Here is a 9,394-nt window from a genome sequence, read left to right on the forward strand (position 1 = left end):
GTCACACGCCAGCGCCGGTGACGCGCCGGCCGCTCCCCCTTCGTCTGCATTCGCGCTAGGGTTTTGGGACTGTAGGTTGCGGAGTCCTTACCCTGGCGTCTGGAGCAGTTGTCCCCATAACTCGGAATCTAGAGCCGCTGTTGCGAGGCAGGAGCACGTGGCAGTCAGGTAGCTTCCCAGTCCCGAATGCCGCCCGTCCCTACCCCGACGTGGCCACTAGCAACGACCTCTGTGAAGTTGGAGAGGCGGTGACGGAGGCACTCCCCCTGCTGCACCCCGCCGTTTCCACGGGGCTCAGAAACCAGTTTGTTTGTTGCGTCGGGGTAGTGTCGACCTGTCTTAAGGGCGTCGCCCGAGGCAGGACAGAGTCAAACCCGTGGCGTCAACTGAAGGCGAGTGTCAGGTGTGGAGGGTCTCAGTGACCCCTTTCAGTCTAGACTGTGAGCTGCTGCTGGTTAGACAGACTTGGTTTCTCTTTCAGGATGTCATTTTCAAAATGCGGGATGGTACCTCTGCTTTATTAAGCCCCATAGGAAGACTGCCACACCTAGACTGACGCTTGTTAGTCATCACCGTTATTTCTACTAACGTCCTGTGTCACTGAGGTGAGTTCCACTTGGGGGAAGCAATGACATGCAAAATGGTAAAAATCATCCTGGAAATGAGATGTGCGTAGACCAGCTTATATTGAGATTACACAGATACCTTAAGTATTTGCAGGGAAAATACCTTAATCTCATTTAAATGTTAATTCTCTAAGACACTCTGTATTCCAAAGCGATTCTTGGACATTACGGTATTTTTAAAAACTAGAGCGGTAATGGGATTAAAATAATAGGAATCTTAGTATGGGTAAGCAAGCGTTTACATTGCTTATGTTGTGTCCAGTTAGGAAGCGAATATGAGTAGTAGTTAGCTGGTTACCCTGTAATTTTAGATTTCCGTTTCCATGATTTGACAATTTCCATATGTAAGGCATTAATAGTCCTACTACTTTAAGAGTTTAGCATAACTTTTTATGCAGGCCTATTTTTTGTTCTTTAAGATCTGCTTTAAGAAGCAGAAATATTTTTTATTGCCTTGGTAAGTTTCATTAGAAATGTTTATGAAGGATTAAAAGTAGCATCCAATCTGAATTAATGACCTTTTCTTAAATGCAGCAGTAATGTAGAGCTGATGGAGGGGAGCCACATTTGGAGAGAAGTAGCTCCTTGTTTCTAGTTTAGGTTTGTCTGGTATTAGAGGTTCTACAGGTCTGTTTCACTTAAACTTGCCATTGTTCTAGGTGAAATGTAAGGAGCCTATATTGTGGGAAAACAGGTTTTTTCACAGTAAAAGTCACTGTCAGGAATTTAATAAAGGTTGTCAAACTTGACCACAGGAGTTCTTTTGAGGTCGTGTGAATAATACATTGACATTGTATTCCAAGTAAATTTTGCTCTGTCTAATGTCCTGCCTTCTAATCTAAGTCATGAACATGACTCCTTTTCACAAATGTAAATTCTTTATTTGCCTGTTGGTAGTTTCCACTACTATATCTGTTGAATATTGTCTGAGTAGACTTACAGAGAAGAAAAAATATTTTGAGAAAAGTCTAATAGAAATTCCATTTTTGCGTTCTGCTTTTTCGAATAAAGGAAAATAAAGAGCTTCTTTCCCTGAGAAGAAAAATTGACCCCCTCCCACTATTCAAAATGGTGTTTATTGCTCAGGGAGAACTGTACGTATGTATGGCTTGTAGCTGCAGACAGCTCCAAAAGACTTCTGGAAACCTGTTGCCATGCCTTTACCAATGTTTCTCTTCAAGACAGCCTGTCTATAGAAAATCTGAAACACCTGATGAGGGCTTAATGCTTAACCTAAGTATGTGTTCCAGATTGATCGAAGTTGAGCTTTTCCATTCATATACTCTAAAATTTTTTATGTGTGGCTCACAAAATTTTATTATGTCAAAAATTGCTTATTTGTGGCTTTAAAGAAATTCTTAGTGGCTGGGTGTGTGGCTCATGCCTGTAATCTCAGCACTTTGGGAGGGCACAGTGGGCGGATCACTTGAGGTCAGGAGTTTGAGACAAGTCTGGCTAACCTGGTGAAACCCCATATCTACCAAAACTACAAAAAATTAGCCCTGCATGGTGGCACGTGCCTGTAATCCCAGCTACTTGGGAGGCTAAGGCAGGAGAGTTGCTTGAACCCGGGAGGCAGGGGTTGCAGTGAGCCGAGATAGCGCCACTGCACTCTAGCCTGGGTGACTTAGCGAGGCTTCTCTCAAAAACAAAAAAAGAAATTCTGGGTCGGACACCGTGGCTCACACTTGTACTCCCAGCATTTTGGGAGGCCGAGGCAGGTGGATCACTTGAGGTTACGAGTGCGAGACCAACCTGACCAATATGGCAAAACCCAGTCTCTACTAAAAATACAAAAATTAGCTGGGTATGGTGTCACACTCCTCTAATCCCAGCTACTTGGGAGGCTGAGGCAGGAGAATCACTTGGACCTGGGAGGCTGAGATGGCACCATTGCACTCCAGCCCCAGCAACAGAGCAAGACTGTGTCTCAAAAAAAAAAAGAAAAGAAAAGAAAAGAAAAGAAATTCATAGTAAAATGTGAGGAAAGCTGTCTAATTTGACTAGAGGCTGAGGTACTTTTTTCTGGGGCATAGTTCATATACTTGAAAAGAAGTATGATGCCATAGAAAAACTTTGAATGTCAAAAGTGAGGAGTTTGGAGATGGGGAATTGTTGAAGAATTTTAACTGGAGAAATTGATTTAGCCAGTATTCTTACTATTTCTATCAGATATTATTGTTTTTGATATTTATTGTTTTGAATAGATAATACCTTTGTATGGTTCAAAATTCAGAAAGTACAAAAGATTAAAAAATCTTCTCAACTACTCAGTTACCTTCTCTGTAGGCAATATTACTAGTGTATTGTGTATCTCTCCATAGTTATTACTTATGCAAGCCAGGGGTGCGTGTGTGTATATAGAGACATATATATGTCTATATATATGTATATATATTTATACACATATATGAGTAACTGTAAGCATAAATATATGGTTGCGTATTGCCTTTTACCAAACAAATGATAGCATGCCATATTTATTATTCTGATCCCTAAAAATCTAACAGTGTATTGAGAAATTATATTAGTATAAAAGTTGCTGTGTTGACTGTATGTGGATGGTTACATTTTGCCCTGTTAGAAACAGTGCTGCAGAGGATAACTTTGTGTATACTTTGTTTTCCTACATTTGGAAATATTTATAGAGTAAATTCCTAGAAATTGAATCACTGAATCAAAGTTTCTGTACCCTTGTAATTTTGGTAGATACTGCCAAATTATTTTCCTTAGTGCTTGTACCAATTTATACTCCCACCATATTGTTTCTTTCTATTCCCCCACAGTATGGTACAATAATCAACTGTGAATTTTGCCATTCTAATTGATGAAACATGCTGTCTCTTGTACTTTAAAAAAAAAAAAAAGTGGTTAAATATACATAACATAAAACTTACTCCTTGTACTTTAAAATTCTTCTTCTTCTTCTTTTTTTTTTTTTTTTTTGAGAGGGAGTCTCGCTCTGTTGCCCAGGCTGGAGTGCAGTGGCCTGATCTCAGCTCACTGCAACCTCTGCCTCCCAGATTCAAGCAATTCTCCTGTCTCAGCCTCCCATGTAGCTGGGACTGCAGGCACGCGCCATCACGCCCAGCTAACTTTTTGTATTCTTGGCAGAGATGGTGGTCTCACCATGTTGGCCAGCCTGACATCAAACTCCTGACCTCAGGAGATCCACCTCCCTCAGCCTCCCAAAGTGCTGGGATTACAAGCATGAGCCACCATGCCCACCCAAAATTGTATATCGTTTTACAGGAGATTTGGTATTGTGGCACATTTTAACATAATTTGTATCCATTCTTGGTGTTAACATTTAACTTCATATTCTTTGTCCACTTTTCTGTTGGATTGTTGTGTTTTTTGGTCATATAAATATGTACAAGCTTTTTGTTAGAAAAGTGACATCTCTGTAATAGCTAAAATATTGGTCTAGTCATACTAATCCCTCAAAGGTTTTTGATTTTGTGTTGTGCTTAAGCTACCCACTCTAAGAGAGAAGTCATTCTCCCATGTTTTATTTTATTACTATTATGCTTTCATTTCTTACATTTCAGTATTTTAGCATCTAGAATTCAGGTTAGTGTAAAATGAGGAAATAAATGAACTTTTTTTTCCCCACATGGGAAAGCCCCAAAGCTTATGCTTTTATTAGGACAGCATTAACTATAGAGATTAGGAATGAAAATCTTTATGATATTGAGTCTTCCTATACATTTCTTTCTCCACCACCGCCCCGCCATCCCGGTGTGGTGGTGGTGGTTTTTAATATTTTTCTGTCAGTTTTTTTGTTGAGTATTTTCTGTTGGTTCATTTTATAGGTTACTAATCCTGCCTTCTGCTGTGTCCTGTCTGCCATAAATCCATGAATGCGTTCTTAATTTGAGTTATTTTATATTTTGGCTTTAGAATGTCCACTTTTTAAAAATAAATTTTAAGGCTGGGCGTGGTGGCTCACGTCTGTCATCCCAGCGCTTTGAGAGGCTGAGGTGGGCGGATCACGAGGTCAGAAGATCGTGACCATCCTGGCTAACACAGTGAAACCCAGTCTCTGCTAAAAATACAAAAAAATTAGCCAGGTGTGGTGGCGGGCACCTGAAGTCCCAGCTACTCGGGAGGCTGAGGCAGGAGAACGGTGTGAGCCCAGGAGGTGGAGGTTGCAGTGAGCAGAGATCACGCCACTGCACTCCAGCCTGGGCGACAGTGCGAGACTCCTCAAAAAAATAAAAAATAAAAAATTAAATAAATTTTGATTCTTTGTTGAAATTCTCCATCTTTTAAAAAAATCTGTTTTATCCATCTTTTTATCTTATTTTCTTAGACATATTAATCATGATTACTTTCAGGTCCTCTATTGATAATTTCATATTTAAGTCATTTGCGAGTCTATGTGTTTTTTTTTTAATAAATGTGCATCATTATTTTTTGATGAGATACTAGACATTGTGAATGAAAAGTCTTAGAGGCTCTGAAACATGTATCTTGTAAAAATTGTTAGTTTTGTTTTGGCAGTCTGATGAAATATTAATGAATAACTTTGATTTTATCCATGGTTGCTTTTAGGCTTTGTTAGGATGAGACTGTTTAAAGTCCTCCTCCATGTATGCACAGCTTAAGAACAGAAAAACAGGAGCAGAACTTACTGTAGATTTTTGGACTCCTATTCTTTTTCGTCTTCTCCAGAATTTTGGTAGCGCTGAACTCTGACTGCTTTCTCTCCTCAGCAAGACTGCTGCTTTATACTTGAGCTCCATTGTACTGTAGCACAGTTTGGAGACTCTCTTCAGGGAAAAGGATGAGATGAATGTAGAACCACTAGTATGTTCCCACCTTTCAGTGATTATAGCCCCTCAATGCATTGCTGTTTCTTTATATATTTTATTCAGGTTTTAAATTGTTTTTGAAGGTGGGGTGATCTGATACTAAGGACACCATGTTGGTTGAAAGAGAGTCTCACTGTTTATTACGTAGACTTTCACTTAATCTCCTAGATCATAGATAGTATTTGCATTCTTAGTTGTGCCTGGTATACCCAATCTAGAGATCTGTGGTCTTCTTTCAAGATGGGAGAGGAGTACTTATCTGACTGGGAGAGGCAGAGGAGGCCAACTAAGTGTCTGACACTTTTTACACAAGCTCTTAACTAATCCTGTTTGAGTCCTAATATTATCCTCACTCTTAGACGCCCCAGTACTTCCAGTTATTGAGCTGGTTTGTGGTAGGAATTGACTTGTTTCTGAATTATTTCCCACTGCTGGCTTAAGGTGCAGCTTTTCTCTAGCCTCCTAAGTCAGTTGCTGCGTGTTCTTTTGTGTTTGCCAGTTTCCAGAACTGTATTGCTGTTGCCTTCTCTTCTGTTCTGCCTTTTTGGTAATTCCTTTAAAGTCATGTTCATTAGGTTCGGAGAAGTAGTAGAGGTAGATATGTGTGGTCAATCTAGTATACTTAACTGTAGATTGCGGTTTATTTATTTTTACTTTTTAAAGAATTAGGCTAAAGAAATTAGTAAGACTTCTTTTAATTTTTTGATGGAATGGCTTTCCGCATCACTCTTACTGTTTGTGGTGAAGAGTATAATTCTAAACAGTGTTGACATTTCCTATTTTCTGACTTTTTAATTTTCTTCTCCTTGAGTCATAGACTAGTCCAGTTGACAAGGTCTGTAAAATGGCCTTACATTTAAATCTTTCGTGTTTCTAGATAAAGAAACTGAAGTCCACAAAAAGGCAGATGGTTAGTTTTTGATTATGTACCTAGTCTTGTCTCTTGATTCTGAATTCATTGCTTTATTATATGACATAACTCTTTGGAAAGCTCAAATGTCAAAAAAAATCTCTGACTTTTTCCTTGTTGCTTATCTTCAAGATCAGATATGTATTACAGAGATTGAATTGATGTAATTATTAGAGACCTTAAGAACATTATAGAGTGGGTAAAGTTGGTATTGTGGTTTTAATTTGATGTTGGAAACTGAGTGGTAGAAGAGGCAAACATTAATATGAGTTTGTTACAATACTGAAGTCAACAGGGTTCATATGTTCCTTCAGTTATAAGTTATGATTTTGTGGAAGGCTATAGTACAATGTGTTACTGTCTTCTATTTCATTTGGTATGAAAAATTTTATGGAATTATAATTCAGTTGAGAAGTCTCACAACTAGGAAGTAGCTCAGTTAAATATATTGTAAGATGCTGAAAGTAATCTATTTTTTCATGCTTTCCCTTTTACTTCCTTTAATGTACACTGACAAAAGGAGAGTTTGTCTGTTTTCCTGAAAGTCATCTACCACAAGTCTTTTGTTCAGAAAAGTGTCTGCATTTGACATATTTGATGGCAATTAGAGTCATCTTTCTTCACTAACAGGGTCAGTAGGTCTTCTTTATAGAGTTAGAACCACAATGTTCAGTAATGTTGTTGGCAGTAGAATGCAACACTAGGGACTTTTGGAGCTTCCATCTTATTAGTGTGGTCCCTAGAAAGGAATTGGCAACTAAATTTTAAGGAATGGCCAAATTGACTAATTTTGTTTTCCTTCTCTTGGCAAAAAGTCACAGAATAATGGTGGTTGTGAAATAATCTCATTATATGGCTATTATTTAATTTAATTTATGAAATTTAGATTACTAAGATGAGTTTATCTTGGTTTTTTTTCTAAGTAGCAGAGTAATGTAATATATTAAACATTCATGTTCTGGAGAAATCATTAAATTGTGGCTGGTGCCCAGAGAGCCATTATATTGTGCCAGTTAACACAACTCGGACTTGAAAATATATTTGGAACAACTATTCTTTAACTCACTGATGCCAAAATGCTATAATAGTGGTTTTTTTCTTGTTTCTCTTAAAATTGCTAAAGGCATTCTTGTTTTCTAAGGTAGAGAAAGGCTCCTTCTGACAAAATTTCATGAGGCATAGTTGTCTCATCAGTGCTACCACAGGCTAAATTCTGACCTGTGGTCTGGTCTTGCAGGCACAGAATATGATGTTTGTCATTTAAGGAGATTGTATCATTTTTTAGAGGCAAAATAAAAGCAAATTTAACATTGATGGATGAGATGAGAACATGGGATTTTTAAATTTATAATGAGAAATATGGTAAACTGCCACAGAAATTTAAAAAGAGTTTCATGACAAGCTTATTTTCTCCTAGAAAGGAATCACACATTGGAAGCCTGCTATGAATGGAAATGAAAAAGAGCAAGCTAGGTGAATTAAATGTTTATTAGCTTCAGATTAGCATAGTAAATTCATGTATGTCTATAATAAGGGTGATATTGCCAGTAGGTGGTACACATTATTGTACCACATACAAATGACTCTTTCTCACACTTTTTTCAGCTTCCACTACCTAGCTTATTGTATTCTGGCTTCTCCTGAAACTACCACTCTCTTGAAATTACTATTCCTAAAGATACTAATGACCTTAATCGATTATTTTGGTATGGTAAGGGCCTAAGTATGATACTGAAAGTAGAAATATAAAGAAAAGATGAATACATTTGTTTATATCAAAATAATATCTTTAACTAAAGGCAAATAGGATATAAGGGAAAATCATTTATGACAGATAAGAACTTCATCACATAAGGAGTTTTTACAAATTAAAGACTAACCCAATATAAAATGATTAAAGAACATGGATAAATAGTTCAAAAGAGAAGAAAATAGAAATGTTCAATAAATGTGGCCAGGCATTGTGGCTCACACCTCTAATCCCATCACTTTGGGAGGCCGAGGTGGGCAGATCAGGTCAGGAGTTCAAGACCAGCCTGGCCAACATGGCGAAACCCCGTCTCTACTAAAAATACAAAAATTAGCTGGATGTGGTGGCACACACCTGTAATCCTGGAATCGCTGGAACCTGGAAGGCAGAGGTTACAGTGAGCCGAGATGAAGCCACTGCACTCTAGCCTGGGTGACAGAGTAAGACTCTGTCTTTAAAAAAAAAAAAAAAGAAAAGAAAAGAAAAAGAAAAAAATGTTCAATAAATGTGGAAGAGTTTTTCAAATTTACTGGTAAGCAAAAGAAATTAAAAATGAAATACCATTTTCCCCATTAGATGTAAGGAGTAACAACAATAACAAATAGTGACACAGTGCTCATATGTGCCAAGTGCTGTTTTCAGTACATTCTTAAATTAACTAATTCTACCAGTTCTGTACATATGTACTATGGTTATTCACATTTTATGTATGACCAAACTGAGCACATAAAGATAAGTAACTTACATAAGTTTACATAACAAATAAGTGATAAAGCTAAGATTTAAACCTAAGCTCTCTGACTCTAAAAGTTTTAGTGTTTTTTAACTACTACCCGTTATTGCTGCTCAAAGATGTTAATAAATAATAATGAGTGTTTTGTTATTATAAATGACGTTACAGTAAACATCTCCCTGAATACAAAAAATACTAATAACCAGTGTTAATAAGGGTACCTAGTAGCAGGCATTACTGGCTGAATGTATATTAGTAGACATTTCTGTTAAGACACTTAATATGTTTGAAAGCTGTACTTTAACATGGACATATTCTTTGAATTCAGAATTTATCCTAAGGAAATCCTTACAATAAACACAATAAAATATGTGTACAAAAACTATCTGAAATTGTTCTATAATAGCAAACATTTTAAACGAATGTTGAATAAAAGGGGATTAGTTAAACAGCTTCAAGAAATAGTGTATTATTAGGCTTTCATTCTTTTTTTTTTTTTATTATACTTTAAGTTCTAGGGTACATGTGCATAACGTGCAGGTTTGTTACATATGTATA

General features: G+C 37.3%; 1 protein-coding gene across 5 annotated transcripts in view; it reads left to right on the forward strand.

Annotated features, from left to right (window-relative positions):
• Positions 1–9,394, forward strand: part of NEK1 (NIMA-related kinase 1) — a 204,946-nt gene continuing 195,552 nt past the window's right edge. For 3 of the 5 annotated variants that reach the window (XM_011959631.1, XM_011959633.1, XM_011959637.1), the window contains exons 1-2: positions 1–403; positions 482–605. The gene's annotated coding sequence lies outside the window, so the exon portion shown is untranslated. Of the gene's footprint in view, positions 606–9,394 lie in introns of all 5 variants that reach the window. The other 2 variants (XM_011959632.1, XM_011959634.1) reach the window with 1 other exon arrangement.

This window comes from Colobus angolensis, unplaced genomic scaffold (genome assembly GCF_000951035.1).
Source record: "Colobus angolensis palliatus isolate OR3802 unplaced genomic scaffold, Cang.pa_1.0 Scaffold5, whole genome shotgun sequence".
Lineage (NCBI taxonomy): Eukaryota > Metazoa > Chordata > Mammalia > Primates > Cercopithecidae > Colobus > Colobus angolensis.